The sequence below is a fragment of the Paroedura picta genome, chromosome 3 (genome assembly GCF_049243985.1).
Source record: "Paroedura picta isolate Pp20150507F chromosome 3, Ppicta_v3.0, whole genome shotgun sequence".
Taxonomy (NCBI): Eukaryota; Metazoa; Chordata; class Lepidosauria; order Squamata; family Gekkonidae; genus Paroedura; species Paroedura picta.
The window spans coordinates 36,132,729-36,160,227 of record NC_135371.1 but is presented as its reverse complement, the minus strand read 5'-3'; the positions used below and the strand labels follow the sequence as shown (position 1 = coordinate 36,160,227).

Sequence of the window (27,499 nt, the reverse complement as noted above, 5' to 3'; positions counted from 1 at the left end):
AATTTCCCCTCTGATATTTAACAGTACCATTCTATACGTAATTACTGTGGATCCTATCCTCCACTGCCAACAGGAAGCATCCCCTGCTCTCCTCCAAGTGACAACCTTTCAAATACTTATGGACAAAGCAAACCTAGCAAGAGAAATATATGCTGGCTGGCAACAAAATCAAATGAAAAATTCCATCTGCTTATAATAGTTATTCTTTTTTTAAAAATTCTCTCCTATCATTGTCTCACTGGCATTTTTAATCTTTAAATCACAGTGTATTTCAGATGGCAATAGCTACATTTCTAGCATTTTTAATGAAGGAGGAATTGCTGTCCTCATTGGCTCTGGAACAATGTGAAAAATACATACTGTGCCAAGAGGAACTATACCAGGCCAAATATTAGCAAAAAGTATTGTCACAAGCAGTTGGTTTCAGATGGTTTTGTAATAGATTGATCCAAATGCTTATGTCACAAGAATTATTGTTAAATGGTTTGTGTGGGCAGCTGTCTCTGTGTGCTGTTGTCATGTTTAATTTCCGAGGGGTCTGGCATATATCATCTGGGAGCAACAGTGCAAAGCAAAGCTAGTTCTGGGTGAGGTCTTGTTGCATTTGAACTAGTTGCTCTCCATTACCTCATCTTCCAATTAATTATGCAGATACGATATTAGAAAGCTGATAATCAGGATTTCTGTCTAGAACAACCGCACCAAGAATAGTCCACCCCTGATGGAGGGATCTCTCCGTCCCTCCACTCTAAAATGAGACCATAGGCTGACCGCATCTCATTCTAGAAACTGATCACCTGAGGCTTTTGAATTACAATGCAGGGTAAACAATTATCTTTGTAAAACGGAGTTAGCAGAAATGGAACGAAGTGCCAGTAACTGAGAAAACCGAAGGTCATCGGTAAGAAATAAAATGAGACAATTAGGAACTAAGTTATAGCAGCCTTAAGGAATCTCTGTTGGAGCTGGAGAACAAATGAGGATGGAAGCTGTGAGCCACACAAGCAATGTCATTAAACAGAAAGACAAATAACAAGCACCTTAAGGTGAAGAATTGTTTCCATGGCAACAGATTGCTCCTAGAGCTATTTCCTAAAAAAGAAAGAAAGAAAGATTATAATGATCTTTCTGTCTGTCTCCTGGCTACTGTCTGTGATAGGCAGAAATGCAGCCTCTGCATTCAGGGAAAGTATCCTGATGAACTGGAGATGGATATCATCATTTTTCATTTTGCTTTAACAGTCCTAGTCCCCATACTACAATACTTGTGACGTTTACTTCGGTTAAAAGGATGTAAGGAAATGATACCACCTGGCATTTAATTTCTTTCGTCACTGGGTGCTCTGATGGGCCAAGATATTGATAATGGTCTACCTCAGAGTCCCAAGCAGTCTGTTGCTATAAAAGAGTATTTTATTGGGAATGGAATGTTACTGTCTGACAAGCACCAATTTTCAATTTTGTTTCTGTGTTGGGAGATCCCAAGGAACTGCAGAACAAGTCCTTGAGTAAGCAATGACACAGTGTCCCATAGCCCTGAATGTCCCATCAAGAAATGGCATTTGCTTGCCTTTAACTTCTCAGGTTTGATTCAAGATGGAGTGTCCCTATACCTCTGGCTGCATAAACTCTAGGCCTATAGGGGGCCCTGAGAGGAGCTGATAGTTCTATGTTTTTGTGTTGGAGGTAAGAAGACAGAACTTTGTAAACCACTTGTAAAAAACCTTGCCCAAGTATATGATTATGAGCCTTTTTAATGGTCAGATAATGAAATTTGTGACTTCTGACTTTATTCCTCTGAGCCAATATTTTAAGGAGCATCTGGTCTACTTTTGGTACGTCCTTTGCATGTTGTGGCCAGTAATTATGCATTAACAATTTCTGTTTTGCTGCATATGCCTTGAGTGGGCCAAAGTATGGACCTCTTTCTCCCAACTAATTAGAAAGTGGATCTTGGTCACTTGGAGAAGAGGCACGTAAATAATTCTAGTATGTCTTATATCTGCACTAACTTCAAAGCCTGTTCCTAAGAATGTGCCTTGAAAGAATCCCCTCCTCTGGCCAGGCAGCTTAAGGAGGCCTTGGGTGGCAGCTCGCAGCCATATCAACTGGGGCGGGTGGGAGCTGGGCAGCTCGTTAGCAGGGGCTGGACAGAGCTCCTTAGCAGCCAGTCAGCAGGCTGGGAGGCTCTCGTCAGCAGGCCCAGCCTAGCAAGCCAAGAGGCCCTCATTAGGACGCCCTCCACCATGACCCTTTGCCCAGGACCCTCTCCCCTTACCTGCTGCTGGCTTCAGGCACTGAGGTGTCTGAGAGCAAAGAGGCTAGAGTCCAAGGATGGAGGGCGGGAGCCGCAGGGGCAGGGCCAATCAGGGCAAAGCTGGGTGTACCCTGATTGGCCCTATTCCAACTTGGACAGCCGGACACGACCCACCCCCTAGGCTGTTTCATAAATATACAGAGGAAGAACAATGGGTAAGGATGAGGTCATCATAGCAACCTGTATTATACTTGCAAATGTTGCCATTTTATGCTCGTAGTAATGCCATCATGCCTGTTTTCTAAAGCATACCAAGGCACATCACCAAAGACAGATCCTGACTACTGACTTTATGGAAACATTTAGCTATCTGATGTCTTAAGCAGCTGATACTTCTGACCTGATGTAATTTGGAACCTAAGAGCAAACTAAGGGCTAAGTTTCCAGATCATGTACAAGGGAAGCCCTGCGTAGAGCAAGTTGCAGTAGTCTAGTCTGGAGGTGACCATTGCATGGATCACAGATAGGCTGGAGACGGACAGAGAAGGTGCTAGCTGCTGCACATGGTGAAGGCATAAACTGCTTCAATCCTCACTCACAAGGCAATAGACTTTTTGTTTGGGTGGAATTCAGCGCTGGGTTTGAAACAGAATTTATGATTTTGCATCCGACTAACACAGATTCATAAGACAACTTTTAAAAAATACTTGCGAAGTATGGTGTGTGATTCAAAGCCCACCCCGCCAGACAAACGGCTGTTTCTAGCAAGGAAATGACCCCTGTTTCTCAGGCCACCAGCATGCCGCTCTTCAGTAAGAATTCACCTCATGATTTTAATGGCACGAAACGATCCCTGTTTGTGAACTGCTAGCGGTATGTGATGGTGCCACAATATATTTCCCCTCTGTTTTCTTGTAAATGCTGCCACTGCTCTCTTATTGCCATGTTATTTGGCCCAACGCCACTTACAACAGAGCACCATTATAGCTGCGCTAATTGAAAACTAGTTTGGAGAGCTATAATTTAAAACAGCTATCGAATGATTGAAAGTTGCGTGTGTTTTAGTAGAGTGTTGCTAAAAAAAAGACGGTGATTCAACTCATAATTTTTACTGCCTATTTCTAGCGTCTCAGTAATATATATTTTAAAGCATATTTAATAGTGACAGGGCAAGACCAAAAAAAAAAAAAGTTGAGGAAGATCCAAATTTAGGATTGATACAGCCTGAATGGAGAGGAGATGGAGTCCTAAATTAATCTATAAAGGGAAACATTCTCTTTTCCCCATCAGAAATCAGCATCGTAATAAACAGCTATCAAGTCTCAGCCAACGTATTGTGCCCTCTATGGGGCTTTCAAGGTATGATTTGAACAGATGCCATTTATGATGGCCTTCCTCCATCTAGAAAACCTTGTCTGTACTGGTGGTCTCCCATCCAAATAATCCAAATGACCCCAATTAGCTTCTGAACTCTGGCAAGCTGGTGTTAGTCTGGGTTATTTAGGTGCTCCCCATCAGAAAACCACTTTTGGGAGGAAAAAATCTGGGTTTGATTCCAAGCGTCTCATTGGCCCATTATGCACGGCCGCCGAAACGGCGATTTCGGGTCACATGGAAAACGCGGAGGGGGAAGACGCGATGCATACCGGTTATACACGGGGCGGGGCGCGATGGCGGCAAAACTCAGAGTAACCGATTATGCACGCGCCGATCCGGGCGCCGCTTCTGGTTGCGCCCCGCTCACCCGGAAGCTGCGCTTTCTTCCGCGTTTCACTGACGCGGCTTTTTCGGCGGCATGCACCGAAGCTGCAGCCGGTTGCAGCCGGCTCCGTGCGTTATCCGTGATTTTAGTCGCCGCCATTCCACCCCGAATGTGCGCTAAAACCCCCGTGCATAATGGGTCATTGCAAGGCACTGGAAGATTTGGATTTTCATGACATTTTTCTCTCTTTATCTGTACCTTTTGACGCCCAGAAAGCTTATTCCAGGGGTTGTGGGATCCACATGGACAAACAGTTATGTGGCCCGGGGAGAGGTGCTGAACTAAGGAGGAGGAGGGAGGGGCAAAAATCTGCTCTCCTAATTCTCCTGTCAACAAAACCTCACTTATGACTCCACAGCACCTGGCTGTTAGTCCCTAAACATCCTTCGGCCCCAGGAATTGTCTGTGGTGGACTGCCCAGGGAAGAGGAATGTGGCAAAAATCCGCACTTCTTCCTCTGACAGATTGTTGTTGTTAGTTGTCTATGAGGTTGCGAGGGACTCGCAAGAATCTTCTCCAGTATCAGAGTTCAAAAGCCTCAATTCTTTGATGCTCGGCCTTCCTTATGATCCAACTTTCACAGCCATACATGGCAACTGGGAAGACCATAGCCTTGACTAGACGCACTTTTATTGGCAGGGTAATGTCTCTGCTTTTTACGATGCTGTCTAGATTTGCCATAGCTTTCCTCCCCAGGAGCAAGCATCTTTCAATTTCTTTGCTGCAGTCCCCATCTGCAGTGATCTTGGAGCCCAAGAAAATAAAATCTGTCACTACCTCCATTTCTTCCCCATCTATTTGCCAGGACTACCTCCATTTTTTCCCCATCTATTTGCCAGGAATAGATTACTTGATCCAAGCAGACTTGTATCTTTGTCTAGTGAATGGTTCACAATTCCTCACCTGGCACTATATGTAATCTTTTAAGAATCTTCCCCCCAAACATTTTTATAATATCCCCTCCTGTGAGAGTTTTTAAAAATCTGAAGTCCACTGTGTGTCCTGAATCAGTTTTCAAATGTATCCCATCTGTGAATTTAATGCTATTATTATTTGTAATTTTGCTTTTACAGACAGCATTCTGCGTCTTCTATGTTTGACTGCTTTTATGCCTACTGTTTTAATGATCTGCATTTTGATTTTCCTGTTTTTACCTGTAAGTGCTAATTTAAATTCATCTTGAATAGCTTAACATGTTTGGTTTCATATGTTCTATGCCGAGTAGCAGGAGACATCTTGTTTCCCCCACTATTTCCTCTTTCCTTTCCAGAAAACCCCCATGGGCTCTCTCCTTTTCTTGCTTCCATCTCTCCTACTTGGCTAGCCAACCTCCAAGTGGGGCTTGGAGAACTCCTAGCATCACAACACAGCAACCTCTCTGAGATCCCTCCCCTCCTCCACCCTCCAAATCTCTAGGGATTTCCTAACATGGAGTTGGCAACGCTTTCTCCTTCCTACCCAACAGCCAACCTACCTTTATTTCCTCCTCTAAGCCTTCTCTCTCTCTTTGGCAGTCTGTCCTTAGGAAAACTGGGGCCCAGTTGTGTGGTGCTGGCCACTGAGCTTGGCCCATTAGTATGGTAGGGAACCTTCAAGGACTTGTGGGGTGGCACCTCACTTTTCCTTGTATCCCCACCCACACTATTTCTTCTTTCTCATAGCAACCCCCATATCATCACCCCTTGCTCTGCCTCATTTTCTCCTTCTTAGCCATTCATCAGCTTACCTTTTATCTACTGCCAATCATCAACTAAGTTTATTATGGATTTATACCCCACCTTTCTCCATAATTATTTTCCTTTCCTCCTTTTACCTGCATAACAATCCTATGAAGTACATTAGGCTGGACCAGTATGTGAATGATCCAAAATCACCCAGTGCGCTTCCACAGCATTTGAACCCTACTGTTACAGTACAGTACAGTACAGTACAGTACATTCATACATACATACATACATACATATGTTGTTGTTGTTGTTGTTGTTAGGTGTGAAGTCGTGTCTGACCCATCGCAACCACATACATACATACATACATACATACATACATACATACATACATACATACATACATACAGGATACACTGGATTTAAGTATCCTAAAATTTGTCTGGCTTGACTATTAGTACATAGACAACTGGGAACCACAAGAAACTTGTGGGGAGGCTTCCTTCCATCTTCCCCCTTCTCCAACAATCTTTCCCCTTTTCCTCAACCCCTCTCCTTCCTTACCTCTCTTTCTTTTCCCCAACTCTTTTGCCCTGTCACCCTTCTCTATCAATCTATCCCTCCGCTTATCTGTCAATGTAACTACAACACTTTTTATTTTGGGGAGACTTTATTTGGGGTGGACCCCCTGATGTATTTTTAGAGAATACAAATTTTTCTGTAAACCTAGGGGTTTCCCCAAGTTGGCAAAAACATCTATTTAGTGCACGTGTGGCCCCAATTAATGGATTTAGGTATCCGCAGATAGGGGGTTACACTTGGAAAATATTATATAGATTATGTTTGAAGTGTTTTAATCAACTGTTATAAACTCCCTTGAATATATTTTATATTAAAAGTGCAGTATTGATATTTAAAACAACAAAAAGTATAATGGATTTGAACACAGCAAACTATAACAATAAAAAGTATATCCCAAAGCATTCCTACTTATGTGACAATAATGTCAGTTGCTAATAGGCCATTCGTTTGCAGCTTGTCTGTCATCTTCCCTTTTCTCTGAGGCCTTTCTTCAGCTTCTTCTCGCTCCATCTCCAATCATCTTGTTCTCCTTTATCCTCCTTTGGAAATTTGACAGCCCTTCTTTCTCTTAGTCTTCATTCTATAAAGAGTAGGTATTACAGTACAGGCTTGTGCATGAGTGAAGTTTAAGATAAAGAGTCCCTTGTCTTCTCATTCAATGCTATATTGGAACTACATATTACAGAGAGAATAGGCTTGTATCCAGACTAGACATTCTTGTGGGTGCATGATTTTTCTACCTCTTCCTTCCTACAGTAGACTGAAATACCCTTCAAAATTCTATTCTTGGGGGAGGGGGAGCCTCGAAGAACAGGCATTTGGGGCATTTTGAACCATTACTGAAAGGGTGAGGCAGGAAAATCATGTGCTGTGGGTGAAAATTCTGTTTGTGAAAATTTTAGTCAGGATCCAATTAATGGGCCTCCCAATATTGTATTTTGTTCTGATAATACCTGTGATTGGGTGGGTGGGTGGGTAGATTCAAGGGAATAGAAAGTGAGAGTTCTGTTTCATCCTTGCAACTGTTGTGACAGGGCATAATAGCTCACTTACGTTTAGTGTCTGTTTGTCAATGCCCCTTTAAGACAGAACCATGTGGTGTTCTGGGAAAACAGAGAAGGCAGTTAGCACACCTCAGTGCTGAAGTGATTTTTGGGTCTGAAAGTGTTTTTGTTCATGTCTGGTGTGGTCTTAAATAAAAAAAAATTAACATTTTCTACACATCCTGCCCTTTTTCATGCGTAACACTGCCACACCCAACTCACTTTAGCTACTACAATACCCAATGCTGAAAGAGAAGCATAGTACTGGGGAAAACAATCTGGAGAAAAATTTGCAGAAAGAAAAAGAAGTGACATGGCGAAAGTTACATGTTCTTCCCTAAAAATGTCCCCATTTTCTGCATTTGTAATAGCTAGAAGGCATGTAATAAACTACATGTTATTTTTTTCCCCTGGATCATCCTTGGACTCAAACAATCAAACCCCTGTGAATTCTGTTCAGGGAAATTAATCCGAAGCACACATGGGCTCAGTTTGGATCAGGACTGTGACATGCTGGACAAAAGGACTCAGTCTTTCAGCCATACCATTTTCTGACTTGAAATAGTGGATTAAAATAGGACTGGGGAGCATTGGGGTGTGAAATAGCAGCTCTTCAGGGTGATTTCTGCTCAGGAAAAGAGAAGTGGGAAAAAGACGGAAACCTTCTCCCCTCTGCACAACACAGTCCCAATCCAAATTGTCCCGTATGTTCTGGGGATTCAGTTCATGGCATGAAATTCCCCGGTGCTGAGGTTCTAGTACTGACCAACACTTCTTTGCTCTCTGCTCTGTTTTAGAGCAAATTGTCTTGTTCATAAATCTATTATATTGAGAAAAATGAGTTGTCATTAGTTCATTAGCTCAGGACATTAAGACATTAGAACTGAGATGTACTTTGAGGAATGGAATTTTATTTTGAGAGCTGGTGATGCCCATGGAACTTTTTAAAAAAGAGCCAGCTTGGTGTAGTGGTTGGGAGTGCAGACTTCTAATCTGGTGACCTGGGTTTGATTCCCCACTTCTCCACTACATGCAGCCAGCTAGGTGACCTTGGGCCTGACACAGCACTGATAAAGCTGTTCTGACTGAGCAGTAATATCAGGGCTCTCTCAGCCTCACCCATCTCACAGGGTGTCTTTGAGACTCCTTCTGGTAGAGAAAAGCAGCATATAAGAACCAACTCTATTTCTTCTTCTAAAAAGGAAGCTTGAAGGTTAGGTTGTCTCTGGATTCAAATCTGCTCATGTCAAAATCACAGGTAATGTTTCATTGGCTTGGTTCTGTTTTCTGTGTGTTCTAAATATATTGACATTTGATCTATTAAACTTTTGCTTTTTTGGCACATTAAAACAGTATCTATTAATGTCTGCCATTATACATTTGTGCCTGGGAGAATAGAGTAGAGACTTTCAGCAAGGTAGTCAGACCATAGCAAAATCTTTTTTATATGTATTGACTAGTTCACATAATTGCATGTGAATTTTCTGTGCTGAAGCACTGAAACTGTGGCCAGTTATGCATGGGTATTTTCCTTCACTTTCACTGTGCATATCTGGTGGGTTTTCATTGCCATTCTGCATGTTTTTCCTCCCTTCAGCAATCAGTTTGCTTTCTGGTCACCGTTTCCCTGGGTTTTCTGAGAGTGGTTTTGTGCCAATATCCCTCTGGTTTCACTTCCAAGCTGAAGGTATCCAGATCCCCCTGCTCCCATCCTTTTGGTGCTCCTCAAAGGTCACTCCCCTGCTCACATCAGGGTCTTTCTATCCACCCTGCCCCTTCTACCATCCACCCCCTTTCATGATGTACAAGAGTCATTTTCCATTATTTTTTTACAAGTGGCAAAAGTCTCGCATCACTGAGTAAAAATATTTAAATGACAACAAGAACTTTTAAAAGGAACTCCACAAGGTTTAGTTTCTTGCTGCTATTGAATTGAAAGAAGAAGAGTTGGTTCTTACATGCCGCTTTTGTCTATCAGGAGTCTCAAAGCGGCTTACAATTGCCTTCCCTTCCTCTCCCCACAACAGACACCCTGTAAGGTAGATGAGGCTGAGAGAGCCCTGATACTACTGCTCGGTCAGAACAACATCACCGAGCTGGCTGCATGTGGAAGAGTGGGGAATGAAACCTGGCTCGCCAGATTTGAAATCGGTGCTTCTAACCACTACACCAAGCTGGCTCTGCTACTTCTTGTGTCCCCATGGGGGACACAGTTACAGCAGAAAGGTTCCACATGTGGGGAGGTGGTGTTTTGTTTTGTAATAAAGTGTGATTGTATGAGAACCAGTCCCACCTTCCTGCACATACATGGTGTGGCCAAGAAGGTGTGGATCTGTGATTTTTGTATGCTGTGGCTATTGATAGGTGCTCTTGTGTGTCAGTTGGATAAATTTAAGCTTACAAAGCGTTTTTTTAAAAACCTGAGTCAGCATACGTCCCTGTGTGCATTAACATGACTGGGCAAAGAAGTAACTTGATTGGCTTATTCTTATCCTTTCGTTATTCAGGGCTGAATCTGCACGAAGCTTTTATTGCAATCCCAGATCGATTAAATCCCTCCCATCTGCACTGAAATAGATTTCCATTTTGATTTTGGTCAATGGAAATTTTCCATCTGTCACCTCCATGCCTTGACCCACATTGACCCTGCCTGTTCATCGGAATATCAGGGAGCGCTTATTTTCTGGGATATCTGACTAAAGCGCTCCGGAAGCCCAATAGATGAAAGTGTGGATGTCCGTGGCTTCAGATTAACTGGCGCTCCCTCCCACACACACTTTTCTACAATGCTGTAAACGTGTTTACAATGTTGACGTAGCACTCTTTTGCTGACTGGTCGAGTCGCGGACTAAAAGAAAAGGGCCATCCTTTGGATCCTTTGCTTGAGATTGTTGAGAGACTGATATCATTCCATTATTTGCTGTTTTATGCTACTCTCCACTCTCTGCTCACCAATCTGAACATACATTTTACAGAGCCTTTTTTTTCTTTCTTTCTTTCTTTCTTTCTTTCTTTCTTTCTTTCTTTCTTTCTTTCTTTCTTTCTTTCTTTCTTTCAGGGGCTTGAGGCATAATATATTCTTTGTCTAAATGGAAACTCAGTTTTCTGATAACCTCTCCTCCAAGCTCCAGCTCAGCGGCACTTGCAAACCGCCCACCCCCACTTTGGCCTCAGCCATGCATTTCAAAGGCTCACTCTGCCCCGGGGCCCTTACATCTTGCTATGCACGGGGGGGGGGGCTGATAAGTGCAAGGTTGCTTCTAAAGTGATATGGTGGGCGCTCAGTTTCCTGGCAGGCCCGCCATGAGCACGGGGGGAAGGGAGGGGTGGGGGGGTCAGAAGCGCAAGGGTACTTTAGTGGTGGAGTGGGAGCTAAATTTCCTGGCAGCCTGCCACAAACTGGGGGAATGGTGGTGTGATCACGAAGCACTAAGGAGGGCTACAGTTGAGTCGGGGAGCCCACCCAGATGCAGATGGCAAAAGTGACTGAAGGCTGTTTCGGTTCGGGGAAACTGTTTGTTGCAGATCACTTACTATATCTGGGCCCGAATCGAACGGAGATCGGTAAGAATGAATCCGGGAAAAATCATTCAATGCAGAATAGGCCCTGGGGAAGAGGAAAGGACTTCTGTGGATCACACAGGTTTATGGCTGCTTGGGTGCTCTATCAGCTGATATAGTTATTAGTACTGTAATATTGATTTCACAATATATAAAGGTAAAAAAATCAATTTTCTCGCCTTCTCTTCCCTCTTTGTCATCTTCTTATCCATATTTCCCCCTCTAGGAGGGCATTGATTTCCTAGCTCAGTTCTTGAGCCCCGGAATGAATTGCACAGAGGTTTATAGCAGCAAGCTCTGCTATGCAACTGAATCCAAGAAAGGAAGTCCAGTCATAGACTAATCAGTTCTCTAATCTCCAAAACCTCCAGGTTGCATCACAATTAGATTAATCACTGTTTGAGAATATTTTCTGACCGCTGCAGCGCAAACAGATGCAACATGCTGAGATGCTTTTAGCTTAGAAATGAGAACCAACGGTGTTGAAGGCACAAAATGCCAAATGTATTTACACTGCAGCTCAGAGCATTATTATGCTTACCTTGTGGACCAGGTAGAAATCTTTCTAATGGTTCCAAAAACACTGTTGCTTCACCACAACCTTTCCCCTTAAATTACAATTTTTAAACTGTATTTTTTGCTTCCACATAGATGGGAATATAGTTTCAGTTTTAATCACTAGATCTGGTGGCTCCATGGTGTTTTGTACTGCTTTCCTTTCAGGAGGTCTTATCCTCCTTCCAATCTCAAAACAGAAATTAGATTTCTGGAGTTGCCAGAACCAGAATCTGCCACATTTTGATTCAGCCCTTCCTTTATAGAGCTAGGGGTGGCAATCATTAATTTTATCCTCACAACAACTTCATGAGATGAATTTGACTGAGAGAAAGTGATTGGACCATGACTGGGCTGCCAGCTCCAACTTGGCAACCAATAAAAGACTGGGGGGGGGGACATACACAGGGGCAATCATCAGCAATTCTGTGATGTTCACTTCCAGGGGAGGACCTGGAAGTGACATCACATTTCTCTAGAAATTGTTTGGACAATTCCACACATCTGCCAATGTTGCTGGATGCCCATGGCAGCTCAAACCACTACAATTTGTAGTGGAATTTTGACATTTCACCCAGTGCAGTTTGTAGTGCAATATTCATGCACCCGTAGCGCTTTTTTGGTAATGCACATGTTTCTGGTCTTGCAGGAATTGCAAACAAGGCTCTCTAAATTTCTGCCTGCCTCTGCCCTTCAATCAAACTGAAGAGCCAATGAAATGGATCTTTTGTGGCTCCGAAATGCTCCTTTCCTGTTAAATTTTATTTTTAAAAAATCCAAAAACACACGTGGCAACGAATATGTGATAATTCATTTCTTCTTTGCCTCACATGGAACTGTATTTTGTGGTAATTCCCCCCCCCCAAAAAAATGGCTTTTTACACAAGGCTAAACCAGGGGGGAGGTATTTAAATTTTGAAAGTTTAAAGTTAAAGCCTCTTGTGGCGCAGAGTGGTAAGGCAGCCGCCTGAAAGCTTTGCTCATGAGGTTGGGAGTTCGATCCCAGCAGCCGGCTCAAGGTTGACTCAGCCTTCCATCCTTCCGAGGTCGGTAAAATGAGTACCCAGCTTGCTGCTGGGGGGTAAACGGTCATGACTGGGGAAGGCACTGGCAAACCACCCCGTATTGAGTCTGCCATGAAAACGCTAGAGGGCGTCACCCCAAGGGTCAGACATGACTCGGTGCTTGCACAGGGGATACCTTTACCTTTACCTTTACCTTTACCTTCGGCCGAACGAAAAGCATGTTCGTTTGTTTGTTGCTTTATGCGGTTTGTAGGGGGGGGGGGAAGGCATTCCCGTCTCCCGGAGGTTTGGGGGTGGGAGCGGAGGAGGGACCTTCTTTCTAACACTATTTTGAGAATGCATATGTCTTTTGCTGATGTGTTGCAGGTTGTTCTCAGAAGTCAAGTGCTTTTTAAAAGGGGAGTCCACTTTTTACGATTCCCCCTGAAGCGCTGTAAAAAAGTGAATGTTGCAGGAGTGTTGCTGGAGTGCTGCGGTTTGTGTACGACGTTGTGCATAATGTCAAAAATGTAGCATTTACAAAGTGTTACAATTCAGCTACATTTAAGTTGTGCAGAATGGACCTTAGAAATGTTATGGTCAAACCATAGAGAGAATAATTTGGCTGGTGTCAGTCCTTCAATAAATTGCTGAAAGCTAGTTGCTTTTCTGATACAGACATGAACCAACAAATCCATATAAATTAAAATCAATCTTATGGGGACACAATTCTTTTTCCCATGACAGAAATTACTGATGCAGTTATCCCCTTCCAATCTATGTGACCATTGTCTCTTTCAGATAATGGCTTTTCTTTAGCCTCCAAAGAACCCTAGGCCAAGACATTCCAGCGAGGTCTTGAATAGTTTTGAATATTTTGCAGTAAACAAAATGGCATTTCTTTAAATACCTTCTCAACCTACCTAATTTTTATAAAATCATAATATGTATGGAGAAGGCTGACTCTGAAAACCATCTTTTGTATTGTATCTCTTATGTATCATCTCAGGAACTTTATTCTTGACCTTTTAAAACAGATGAAAGAGTAGAATTCAGAATATACTGATGCATTTAATCTCAGTTCGCACTACCAGAATTAATGCCATTGATTTAATTAAAAGGAAGAAATCTATTGGACCTTCTGCAGAAAAGCCTTCCTAAGAACACATTCCTCAGAGATTAAACCCAATTGAATAGACTTGGTTAGCATTCTGCTAGATCTGTTTAGGATTGCTCTCTTAGTTAACTTTTGTACTCAAGATTTCTAATTTCAGTTCCTGAAAGTGCTCCTATACTTTTAAGAATGCTCTCTTGATTACACAGAATTTGTCAAAGATATTTAAATCTCACAGGAATAGTTACATGATTGAAGGTTGTCTGAGGTTGATTCCCCACTCCTCTACATGAAACCTGCTGGATGACCTTGGGGCAGTCACAGTTCTCTCAGAACTTTCTCGGCCCCACCAACCTCACAAGGGGCCAGTTATGGGAAGAGGAAGGGAAGGCGATTGTGTAAGCTGCTTTGAGATTCTTTAAGATAGATAAAATGTTTCTAAAGAAAGAGGAGCCCCTCTAGATCTAGATGGAGAACAATGCCTGGAGAAAAATGTCTTCTCCCTTTAACAGAAGATTTTCCCAAGCATCAGTCAAGCCTAATCATTCACCGTTCCCTCCTTGGAACACCCACATCTCCCTCAAGCAGCTACTGGTTTCAAACGGAACTATAGCTAAGATGTTGTTTGGTCTTTCCACTGGCTTCATTCCTCAGAACTGGAAGCTACTTATCAGCTCCAAACAGGAATAAACACCCTTGCCTGGCTTGGCAGAAAGTTCATTTAAAACTATTTACAGTAGTTTTGTGTGAAAACTGCTGAAGAATTCGAGCAAAGGAATGCAGCCAAGCTCAGATGCAGAAGTGTTCATGTTTAGTAGATAGGAAAAATTTGGATTTGTGCATCAGCACAGGAAGGTCCAGAGGACAGGAACATGACCAGAGTCTGTTTAAAAAACGAAACATTAAAAAAAAAAAATTGGAATCTGCCATGCTAGAACTGGGCTGTTTCTGCTCTGCTTCTCTTTGCCATTTTAAATAGCTCTTTGACTGTAATGCTTTCACAAAAGGCATTGTAAGATTGTGCGTGGAAGCCCTGGATTGTCACGAGTGGCAAAACTCCCATTAATTTCAAAGCATAGAATAGGGGAGAGAGACCTCCCTCCCGTTATTGCCTTTGTTTGCCCCTCCTCCCCCATGCTCTGACGATCACGACTCATCTCCATCTGTGGCGACGCTTGGAGAACTGCTCTGCTGTGATCTGCATCACAAAAGTGCCTTTAAAAGCCAGTCGAGCGAACAGGCACAGCGCTCCTCTGTGCTTCTTCCACTTTGATTTCTTCTCCCTCAGGAACAGCAGCAAACTTGCCAAGCATCCAGTTTTCATGCTGCAGATTAGGGAAGTGCTGAAAATGGAACTCATTGGTGTATTTGTCATATCCAGTCGTAAGCACTTCCATGGGCTAAGCACTGATGGTGAAAATCTGCCACTAAATCTAAAGGTAGGCCAGGGTCAAAGGATCGTACAGGTTATGGAAGTGGCCAGTAAAATATTCAGCCGTGCCAGCAGACTCTTCCCCCTAGATCAGGCTTGTCTGCATCCGGAGATGGACTGCTTAGTCACTGCATCTGGCCTGAGCTTGAGGGGCCACTGACTTCAGTTTCCTGCCAGGAATAATCAGGCTGAAGTGCTGATTCTGGGCCTGGGGGACAGCATGTGTCAGGTCTTGTAGTTTACTTTTTTTTTTTTTGCAGCCTCTTAAGAAAACATCAATCAAATGATACTCTTAGATTCAACGATTAGGGATCAATTGTGATATGCAAAGGCAACAGATTTACAGCAGAGTGTGTGCATGTGTGGATTCTCCATTGCTCTGGACTTTTAAATGAGTCATAGAGTCCCCCTTCCTGGCTTTTGAGCCCATATAAAGCTGCCTTTTTATTTTTTGGAAGGACTTGAGTGCAAATATGCCATGCGTCTTGCCTCCCTGCATGCTGTGTAGACTGTTATGATCCTCTTTGAGTCTCAGTGAGAAAGGTGGACTGTAAATAAATTAAAGAGCAGAATGGTGAGGTGATATGGCTGCTTAGCCCTTGGTCATGAAGGGGCAATCCCCTGCCTTAATTTCCTGTTCCCCTCCACTAATTGGAGTGGTGGTGGTGTGGATTAAAATTAAAATAAATTATGGCTTTTTGCCTCCTGACAAGGGAATACAATCTGAACTTCTTCCTCTGCTCCTTGGCTTGTCAATCACAGCAAGCCACCAATCACAGCACAGCAGTTCTCTCGTGGACTGAAACGTTCTCCCCCCACAGCCCCGAAGTTTTTTTTTTAAAGGCACTTCCATGTTGCTATACAATAATGCCACAACACAGATGCATTTTTAATAAATATCAACACCGCCTCATTGCTATGGAGAAATGCCAGAATGATATAGCATCCCCCCACCCTTTGGAATTTGTGTTCTTTTGTAGTTTATTTCTGTCTGGGTGGATTTCTGAGATGCTGAACATGGTCCCTGTAGCCCAAAAAGACATTTTGTGTAAATTGTTGGCTTTAAAACAAGGTCCTCAGACCCCTTTATGATCGGGAGAAGGCAGCCCAATCAACTGCCCCTCCTCTTTCCCAACTCATTCCCCACCTCCAGAAAACAAAAAAGGGGTTGTGTTTTGCCTGCCTGATCCATATAAGACTGTAGACACTTTAAAGAAGATTCTGTTTCACCTTTGACAATGTAGGTTTGAGGACATGCTGCAACACAGACTGTGACATTCAAAAAAAAATTACTTGGAGCAGGAAATGGAGAGGGGGATGGGTACAAGAGGGGGACAAAGCTGCTGAGATTATTGCATGTTTCCCCCTCCATACGGTCTTATCCCTGGTTGCTCATTGAAGGGATGTGCAATTTAGGGTGGTAAATCCAGTTTTGGCAATTCCCGAGTTAAAAATGGCCAAATCTCAACCCGGCTACTGAACAGCCTTGGGATGCAGGCAACATCATGTGGAGGGGGCTCTAAAAGGCTGTCCAGGAACATATTCCTCGTGCTGAAATTGTATTATCATTTCCAATGAGTCCTAGAGCTACCATCATTGCTTCCTGGTATTCCCCAGAAGTAGCATCGTCACACTGGAGCTCCTGTCCCCCACACCATGCCCCTGTTTCCCCACCCTCTCACCAATTGCAAGGCTTGGTCTGGCAATCCTACAATTTAAGGTCACTTTACTTTGCTATCATAAGTCACTCATTTCCCTCCTCTGGACATAGTTTTTGGCACACCATATTTCATTATGCTGATGGGGCAGTATATCAGTGCATTAGCACAAAGTTGCAAATCCACAGTCATTTTTTTTTTTAGTTAAAGGCCCAGCATCAGGAGAGAGAAATATGTATGAATGGAAAATGTGAAAAGACCCAATCCCGGACATGGACATCAAGAACCAATGATGAAATGTAATTCAAGAGTATGGGTCTGAGCATCTGTGTTTTTGTCCAGGTAGGCAAATTCCAATAATATGCAGATTTGTTTATTTTCTATGGGGAGAAGAGCAAGAAGGGAATATAGTGTCAGCTCGAATGTGACTATGGTACGTAGGGCCTACTAATTTCTAGCTCTTGGTTGAAATGCATGCTGCGACCGTGCCAGAGCATATCAGTGTTGTTCTACAGTAGTTATGCCTGGCTTGCAGCTGCCATTTCCCATATTATCAGAGGGCCAAGGCCAGATTCGGCATCACCACTTTAGGGTAGATTCAGGACTTCTGTTAATATTCATGAAAAGGCATTCTTGCCATCTCCACCTAAGACAGCAGCTCACAACACCCCCTGAAAGGAAGATTTTGAGAGCTGAGGGACCTTCAGGAGTGGGTTGTGGTGTGATGTGGCAGCCTGCAACAAGAAAAAGAAATATTGTAGTGTGGTGGCCTACACAAATACAGTAGATACCAACAGCACATCCCACAATGTTCCTGACTATTCTCAAACCCCATCAGCAATGGTTTGGGGAAGGCATAGGAGATTGCTCTGGGAAGGGGATATCAACTCAGGGCATTTCCCCATCTACAATAATTTGAGAAATAGGCACCTAGTCCATAATATTTTTCTCCTCTGGTTCAAAATATCATGGTTGATCCATTCATCACAAAAAATAATGTGCATTGTCCATTTTAAAAAATTTAAAATTTTAGATCTCTTGCTATAATGAGTGACCACATTGTCCTACACTTAGGTCTTCTCCTGTTATTCATACCACAGTGTGGAACAAGAGTATGAAATATGTAGGAATGCATAGAATTTACATCCAGTTTACAAAAAAACAAAAACAAAAGGCATAGCAGCTCACGAAGTCTTCAGTGATGGCCTTTTTATATAACAGCTCAGGACCAAATTGCATGAGACTTTTAAAATGAATAATGTCCAAGTTCCCTGAATTCTGTCAATGTGCAGGGAAATGATCCCTCATCAGGGACTTTGGCTCTGGAAAATGGGAGAACAGGAGTCCCTCCTCCCCATTCAATGGTCACCATGTGCTGAACCAGGCCCCTGCAAAGATTTTAATGGATAGTCCCTATAGTGACTGCATGGCTGTGAGGGAACTGAGTTGGATTCAGAGAACCTGGACGTGACTCATTAAAAAGTCTTGTGGAGTGTCTCTTAACTATTGCCCATTCAGTGCTTTGGCCCACAGTCTCGACTTATCAACGATGAGAAACAATATTGTGAATAATGTGCTAGTAATCATCTATCCAGGTCATTTCCCTGAGAAATCTCCATATATTTACAAAGAGACTTCTTCAATATTAAAATGGAAACAGCTGAATTATTGGTTCTATATGTTGAATAATTTTTTTTTGTGGGCTGCCTGCTAATAAGCTCTTCTGTGATTGCCCCCGTGACTGTTAGTTTTGTCAGCTAGTCAAAACCTTAGAGCGTTGTTGAAAACTTCCTGTGTAGGGTATGGAACAATGAGCGTGGGTTAAGTGCATTTTTGAAAGCTGACTGAAGTTAAAGTGAGATTGGCAAGAGACAAGAGCAGCCCTCGAGGCCTATTAAAACACTCCACGAAAGTTTGTGATTCTTAACTTAAGAGCTTGTCTGAATTATATTTGCTAATGCTGTGTGTACACATGATACAGAAAAGCATTTTAAAATAGCGTAAGCTTTCCAGTAGAAACCCAAACCACAGTACCTTTTGACACAAGGATAGAAAGTGACAGTAAACGCTTCTATGTACAATGAAAATCTGCTGGTGGGTAATCGTATTTTACTCATTTAACCAAGTGGAACTGAGTGCAATCATCTCCAGTCCCGCAACGTGTCTCTTAACTATTGCCCCATTCAGTGCTTTCATATGTTTAGCTTGGACTGTTGCAGCCATATAGCTGAGGAATGGCACAAGCTCCTTTTCCCCTTCACATAGTCAGCAAGGTCATTTCAGAGGGTAGCCATGCTGGTCTACAGTTGTGGACTGACAAGCACCAGCACAAACTGATGTACCTTGAGACCAGCTCCTCTTCCTAGGCCTTACGAGAAATATTAAGTGGAACAGATGAAACAAAGCAACTCTTCCATAAGAGCAGATCCAGGGCAGGGCCTACAAGGAATTATCCTGGCAAATTAAAATGCCTTTCCTTCTCCTTATGCCTCTTCACATTACCATTAATAAGGTGCCTGGCAACCAGTGGGAGTTGGGTGAAGCAGAGATTTACTGTTTGAGGAGGTTCTATCTGTGCTCCCAGAATAATGTCACTTCCAGTGCAACCCAGAAATAATGTCATTGCATGGTGGAGGGGAAACTATAGCATTCTCTATGGCTTGGCCACAGCACAAGAAGTGTCATTATTAAGCTGAGGATGCTGATTGATGCCACTCAACAGTCAGGGAATTTCTTCTTGCCATCCAGCTAAGAAATGGTGAGTAACAAGAATTGGGGAAGTGTCCCACTACCAGTGGGAAGTTAGAAACTTTGCCAGTATTTTTAAGTTTGTACTTGTCAGGCAGAATAATGGCCAAATGTAGATGTCAGGTAAACAATCACGGATCAAATCTAGTTCTCAGGTGAATACTGAGGGACAAATTTCATGAGAATCTTTATGCCTCACAAATTGCAGCCCCCCCCCCCCTTTTGCAATCAATTTTGGGAGTCCTGAATCGTTCAGGCAGCCACAATTCCCAGCAGTAGTCGCTCCCCCACCAAAGGAGACGGCCTTATCCTAGTAGTCCCTTTTGGATAGCAGCAGTAGCACTTTAAAAATGTGTCTGTGTAGCCTCAATTGCCTGCTGCATCAGCATCACTTCTAATAGGAAAAATAATTGTTTTCCTTGTTTCCCTAAGATGTGAATCTGTCACATAGCCAATAAGATTTGGGTCTGTGCCAGTGTCACAGAGGATAATGAATGCTAATGCTAAGTAAGGGAGTCTCTTACTCTGCATTAGCTTCATTCCAGATCTTACTGGCTATGTGGCAACTTCACTTTTTCAGGAACAAAAAGAAGAAGTTTAATGGGGGGAAAGTGGGTTGCTGTCACAAATAAGGCACTAATGCAACCACATAGTCATAAAAGGGGGAGTTGGGAAAATGTTGCCCATCTGAAATGATCCCTTTTGTGCCCCAAATATTCACTACCAAGCACCAGGTTAGACATTAAAACATCGAATTAGCATTTAAAATGTATTTGGAAATATACAATTATTCAACAATATGATAAAAACATGCAGACATACAAACAAACACAACTAGGGTAAAGAGCCAATAAAGGTTTACTGAAGGCATGACAAACAAAACATGACTGAGAAAGTTTTTTGTTGTGTGTCATCCATCAGAGGGCGGGACATTTGAAGAAAGACATCCAAAGATTACTGCAGTAGATAAACAGGTCCATATGGGAGAAAGGAGTCCTTAAAGTATGCTGGCTCCATACTGTATAGGGCTTTAAAAGTAAAAAACAGCACCTTGAATTGGCTGTGGGAGCAAATGGGGAGTCAGTATAGATGGTATATCCCTCCATTTCATCATGTTTGACCATAAAGGGGTACAGAAAACTGATAATTTCCCCCATAGCTTCTTTTGAGCACAGCATAAAAACAAATGGTACAAAATGAGCAGTATTGCTTGTAGGATAATCCAAATCTGCATTCTGATGACAGGTCATTCACGGAAGAGTAACAGCAATCTTATGCTTACAGATGACACAGTCAGGCTTTTTAAAACAGTTACTTTAGGGGAACATAATCACAGTAACCTTGAGATCCTAGTGGAGGCTATGTCATGCTGTCATCAGTATTGTTGAGGCTATCTCCTCCTTCATAGCTTGGCGAATGCATCACCCATCAACTCCGGCACACATTTCTCAAAGCCAAATCTATTTTATTCTCTGTTTGCTGTGAATCTGATGAAAGCATCTGAACCATTTAAGGCCAACTGTCTGGACCTCAAGGTCTATATAAGATCCATAACAGAAACTACAAATAGGATTGTAAATGTTACAAGCTTTCACTGACATATATGTTCCTTTCATCTCTGGAGAAGGGTTGTATCACAGTTCATCAAGGTTAAATTCTGAGACTTTGGTTTGACAGTATTTAACCAAAACAAGAACATTACACTTCAGTTCATATTTTGGTATGTGATGGTGTATGCAAGAATCTGCTTCATTTTATATTCTTCCATTCATGAGGGGTTGTGGCTCAGGGGAAGAACCTGTGCTTTGCATGCTGAAGGTCCCACGTTCAATCCCCAGCATCTCCAATTAAAAGAATTGTCAGTAGGTAATGTGAAAGACCTCTTCCTGAGATCCTGGAGAACTGCCACCAGTCTGAGTAAACACTATTGACCTCAATAGATCAATGGTCTGAATCAATACAAGTATATTCATGATGAACATGGTCTGATACACAAATGTTAACTCCATAATAAATGTATCGGTGTACAAATTGCTGTAGGATCCTCTTCCCCCATAATATCAAATAACACACAGACCAGTCTTCTGAAAATTTCCACCCAGCCAGGTTTTAAAATAGAGATAGTATCCTTATGGATTTATCTCCCTCAGTAAAGAAGAGAGTGTAACCATGTTGATATTCCTGGACTTCTCTGTGAGTTTAATGCTATCCGTGATGGTATTCTCCCTGGCCAAGATAGGGACTGATAATGCCACACTTTGGTTAAATCCAAAGACTGACTTGTGACACACCACCCAATTTTACCATGCTGCTCTTATTCTTTCTTTTTCAGAAGGGAAGAGGAGTGAGAGTAAATCCAGTATATGTCCATTAACAGGGCCATTTCCTGTGCTGTTTTTACAAAAGTAGCCAAATGAACCAGGGCTAAAGCAGGTGAGTCAACAGCAGAGATGGTGGCTAGGAACCATGCTGGGGACAAATGTGTTTGATGGGAGAGCCAGCCCTGTATTAGGCAGGCCCTTATCAAAATGCTGGAGAATATATAATAAATAAAATATTATGTATGCAGTTTTGCGTACATATCATGTTCATTTACAGTGGAGCAAAACTTGGTTGCTCCTCACATACACGACATGTCAATGGTCTTATTTCCTGTTCACACAGTAAAGCTAATTTTTTTCTGGAGACATTCATTTGCAAATGGTGTTTCTTTCAGAGATATGTCTCACATTTGATCATGATCAGCGTAAGCTGATGATTTGTTAGCATAGCATTTGTTATTGCCAGTTTAAAGGTGATACCAACATACTAGATGAAGTTTAGCTGCTCAGTAAGGTCAAGGAGCTTGTTTCTTTTTAGCCAGAAAATCACATGCATGTGTAGAAGGTACAATATGATTCTCATGGCAACAGCATCTAAAGGATGTCTAAAATAACTTGCATTCCTATGCTCACTTACTAGAACCAAACACACTGCAGCCTTATTTGAGCACATATCTGCAACCAAATTTATTTTTATTTATGTATAATCTGCCTTTCTGTCCATGCAATAGCCACCAAGACACCTAACAAATTAAGATATACATGATAACATCACATTTTAAAACCATTAAATGAAACCCATCCAACACACACACACACATTATTAAAACAATTCAAAACAAAGCTCAAATGCATACAAAGACATCAAAATATCAATTAAAATATTGGGTAGGAAGGAAACCTGCTTTCCTCCTTTACCTGCTAGGGAAAGGTGGAAAAAGAAGGGGACAGATGAATCTCCCTGGGAAGAGAATTCTAGAGCTTTGATGCCACAGCTGAAAGGTCTCTCACCTGGGTTGCCACCTTCCCAGTCTCCAAAGGTGGGAGCATCCAAAGTAGGGCATCTGAAAATGACAATTGGTGTTCGGTGGGTTCATAAGAGACAAGGTGGTTCTTCAGGTATGTGTGTCCAAATAGGAAGCTGGAGCAATATGGTCCCTACAATTTACTCCAGTCAACATCTTGGCTGTAGCGTTCTGTCCCCATTGAAGTTTCTGACCATTTCTGAAGGGGTGCATCTCATTATCGCTGCTTGTGTGTCCCAATTGCTTCCCCTCCCCCGCTTTCATGGGTTTTGATCTCTCTAGTGGTACATTCAATATGAAGTTGCTGTAAGTCTGCCATAAAAAACTGTTTAAATCTATTGGGAGGAAAACATCTGCAGAAAAGAACCCTGCCCCCCAAAGCAATAGCAACCACAAAACTGAGAAGGGAGATGAGGCTAGGGTGTAAAGCTGCAGAGTTTTTGCAGAATGCTAGAGAATGCCCATGACACTTCAGTTTGAACCAGAAATTACCTAAGAGCACAATGCTGGCACACCAGGGTCTCCCCGTTCCTCCTGGTGATTGCTGGCTGCAGCCTGGCAACTCTAGAGGAAGCATCAGGGAAAAACTTGGGCAGTGTCCTATATCTGCAGATCTTCCAAAGCAATTAATTTGCTGCTGTGTGAACTAGAATGCTGGACTAGATGGATATGATCCAACATGGCTCTTCTTACACGCTTAAGAAGTGTCTTGGCATATTGCCACTGCAGGTATCTTTCAGGTAAATCCTACCCTGCATGCACAAGCTCAGTAGAGTCAGAAGAAGATTCTGGTGGGGGGGGGGGGAGAGAGAGAGAGAAGATCTCAGAAGTTCTGGCAGGCACCAGGCTCTGCTTGGAGGTCAAAAGTAGAACAGGAGACTGTGGCCAAACTTTATACATTAGAGCCTGGAGAAGCCAGTCCTTTCTAACCCACATTTCCAACTGTAGCTTACTAGGCAGGGATCTAGTTAGCACTGCTATTGTGCTAGTTCTGCCTTGACTCTGCTGCTCGAGGCTTAATAAAAAAAAAAAAAGAGCCCTGCTTGGTTGTTTTCCCTCATGCACTGAGATTACCATTCTTGCTTATCTTTTTGATAGTACATGATATTATGAATTGAATGCTTGCCTGAACAAGTTGCATCCAAAAGAGTAATAATGCTTCAGCTTCTCAAATGGAATCACATGACCAAAATCTTTGGAGCAGATGGAAGATGCCTGCGATGCCCAGCTGGAAAGCATTGTGAGCAGTTGAGAGAAATATGTGACATATATTTCTTCCTTATTGTCTCCATGTGCTTATTCGAAAACTCTCGCATGCACTTCTTGTTAGCCTGTGAGTTCATGCATCACCCCTAAATTGCATTTCAAAAGCTGATGTTTTTAAGTACTAATCATTTCTAAGCGCTCATGGCTCTGATTCAAACCTCTAATATAGACAAGATGCCATTTGCACTATGATTTTGCTGCAATACTCATATTAAGTAATTATATAATAATTTTCCCTTTCTTGAAAGTCCCCATAGATTCTCTGTTTTTCCTGATTGTTTTTCATCACCAGAGAGCCTACTTTTATCTTCTGCTTTCCTTGCTTTCCTCCCCCTGGCAGCTTCTCTTTGGGCAAATTTTGGTTCTGTAGTGCTAGCTGCCAGATTGGGTTGAACCCAGCACTGTGTTGCCAGCCAGTCTGGGCCCAGTTGTGCAAAGGGGAACCTGCATGAATTTGCACGGGGCATCTCATTTTTGTCTTGTTTACCCTGCTCTGCACTGTTCTCTCCCGGCAGCCCCCATTTTACCCTACTTCCTTCTCTCCTTCTCCCGCACCCACCAATCTTCAGCTATATTTATTATTCATTTACCTCATTTATATCCTTTCTCCACAATGGGTGCTTACATCATTCTCCTTTCATCTGTTTTAGTCTCACAACAATCCTGTGAGGGAAATTAGGCTGAGAGTGTGTGACTGGCCCAAAGTCACCCAGTGAGCTCCAGTGACAATCTGATGATTTGAACCTGGATTCTTTCAGATCCCCATCTGGTGCATCTATTATTTTGTGGGAGTTATTCCCTCAATATACTTTTTTGTTTCAAATTCTTCTGCAAACCTGAGGCTTTTTTCAAGTTTGAAGAAAGATCTGTTTTGACAGTTCATGGCTCCAGTATCTGGATTTAAGTATCTACAGATTTGGACACAGACATATTAATTTCACATTGTTGTCAATGGTAGGAGGCCTTCCAGAGGTTACTGTAGGCCTTGAGATGAAGATTCCCTCAGGCCTTCTCCTCATACCACTCAGACCCAATTCAAATGTTATCTGAAGGAACATCACATGATTTGTCAAGCTGTGAATGACCAGGCCCCCTACACTTTGTCCTCTATTCCTTCCCCCTAGCATCCCAGGCAGGTCTACATGGTAATCTTAAAAGCACCTAGGACGCCCAATGGAATTTGGAATGTGCAGGGGCAAGGGAAAAGGCTGAATTATATTTGGGGACTGTGTGTTAATGGTTTTAAGAACACCTAGGATAGAAGCCAAAAGTATATTTTTATTGATGTTAATGTGATATAGATCCACACAATTGGGTCTCTCTGTTGTAGTCATTGGCATCGGATTCTACACAGTCACATGACATCCAGGGATCATCATTGGGATATACGATAGAGTCGATTGGATAGAGGCTACCTAGGATTCACCCAAGGATTGATGAAGATGAACATGTGTATTCTGTATCTAGTTGTGATCTTTTTGTTCAGCCAGTGACCACACGGGGATTATTCCTATGGATCAGTCTTTGATGTGACTATTTTTCATATCATAACCACCTTCTGCTTCATTTTCCACTAAGAGAATTGCTTTCCAGTGAATGGCTTTATAGTCTTAAAATTGCTGCTTTCCTTGTGCAGCAATCCTGCTAACAAATGCAGAAACAGTTTACAGGAAATGAACACGTCTGTGGTCTCAGAAGCAGATAGATCCATATATAAAGTATTTCTACATCAAAAATGTATTTTATGATAACACTGTATTTTCTTCAATCTGCCATAGTCTTCTTGTCATTTGTTGAAAAAGTGACCTTGCCCACTTGTGAGTTAACTATTTTTATTAACAAACTGCTTACTAGTGAATGGTGAATCTGGAGGGTCAGCTGTTATGTAGATTGCTTCTGTAGTCACTTGGTCAGCATTTGTTGGTGAGACTAGTTTATAAGGGTGATAAATTGGTGGTCTTTCCACCTGCAAACCTATAATCCTAAAGTAAGTAAAACCTGTAAGTAAAACCTATTGATAGGGTTTACTTTCAAGTAGACTTGCTTTATAGTGCATTATAACAGTGCAACCCTATGCAGAGTTACCAGCATTGGATTTCCCTTCACTAGTTAAAAATGTCCTTGAACATTCCATGAATGAGCCAGGATTTTTTGTTTGTTGCTAATGCCTTGTTAGTTTTGTCTGTTTTGATTCTTTGTATGAGCATTCAAGTACACACACCCAAGCACCCACATGCACATAGATATTATTTGTTCGTGTCACTGAGAATTGTTCCTTTCCTAATCCAAAGATTGTTCAAGCATATGAATGAGGGACATTCTATGCTCACAGTTTTATTTTAGTGACAGTTTTGTATTAATTGAAAACCAATGTGAATTCCTCCACCTCTCCCACCCCATTCTGGCATGTCAAAAAGTAGATGTTGCCAAAACAATAAAAAACAAATGTGAGTGAACCATCTGCTGTGACTGCTCATATGTCTTGCGTGGTTTGAGGTGGAGGAGGGAGACCAAATAAGGCAGCTTTTTTTAAAGCGATGAAGAACAGACATTCATAATGAACCAAAAGATTATCCATTATCAATACCCACAGCTATTTCTCCCTTCTCTGGTGCCTCCAAGTTGCCTGGCCAACTCTAACTATCCCAGTTGATTAGGCTTTCACAAGGTCCTTGAGTTTCTTGAAGTTCCTAGAAGGGTTTCCTGAATGGGTGGAAGTTAATTAATTTTAATGTATTTTTAAAAATTGTTAAACATTTATCAAGTGAGATGACCATATATGGTCAACACCCCCTCCCTGCACCTTCCTAAAATGGCCAATGACAGGCCTGAGGGAGTGGGAAGGGTAGGGGTCCTCAGTGGGCATGTACACAACTATGCTTCCCAACCATGTTCTGCATGATTGCTCCACTTCTGGGGTTTCTTAAAACCTGAAGAATGTTTCAGGGGTTTTTCAATGGTAAAAAAAGTTGAGAAAGGTCTGCCATAGATGGAGGTAAGGTCCCCTGCTCTCTTCATCCTAGTATAGTGAGGAAGTCTGCCAGGGCCTCTTAACATAGCAGGGAGTGAAAAAAGGAAACGTTTCTAACAAACATGTGAGGAGAGGGGAATAAAACTGGATGGGACAGCTGTAGGAAAGTATTCTGGGAGGTCTCCAGCCCTCACCTGGAAGTTGGTGACTGTAGCAGTGCAGTTATTGCATTACTATGTGACTATCAAATGTAAGTGGGGGTGGGGCTAGACATGTCAATTCTGGCAATGCAGGAGGAGAGAGGCCTGGCAACATCATTTCCTGTGATATGACAGTGGAAGTTGCCTAGTCACATCTGGTGGGAGTGTCTGGGTGATAGCACTGCCTGATACATCACTTCCAGGGGTGTAGCAAGGAGGTGTGGCCAGCATATATGACTTCTGGGGTACCTTGAAGCCTGAAAAATAGTCAAAGGTTGAAAAAGGCTGTGCTGCCTATAGAGCTTATACTCAAGAATGACGTTTCTGCCATGT

At 42.4% G+C, this 27,499-nt stretch overlaps 1 long non-coding RNA gene across 1 annotated transcript in view; it reads left to right on the top strand.

Annotated features, from left to right (window-relative positions):
* Positions 1 to 26,383, top strand: part of LOC143831812 (uncharacterized) — a 33,780-nt gene extending 7,397 nt beyond the window's left edge. The window contains exons 2-5 of the long non-coding RNA XR_013228975.1: positions 16,840 to 16,977; positions 21,716 to 21,816; positions 23,828 to 23,969; positions 25,326 to 26,383. This is a non-coding gene — a long non-coding RNA (uncharacterized LOC143831812). The remainder of the gene's footprint in view (positions 1 to 16,839; positions 16,978 to 21,715; positions 21,817 to 23,827; positions 23,970 to 25,325) is intronic.
* Positions 26,384 to 27,499: the final 1,116 nt, after the last annotated feature.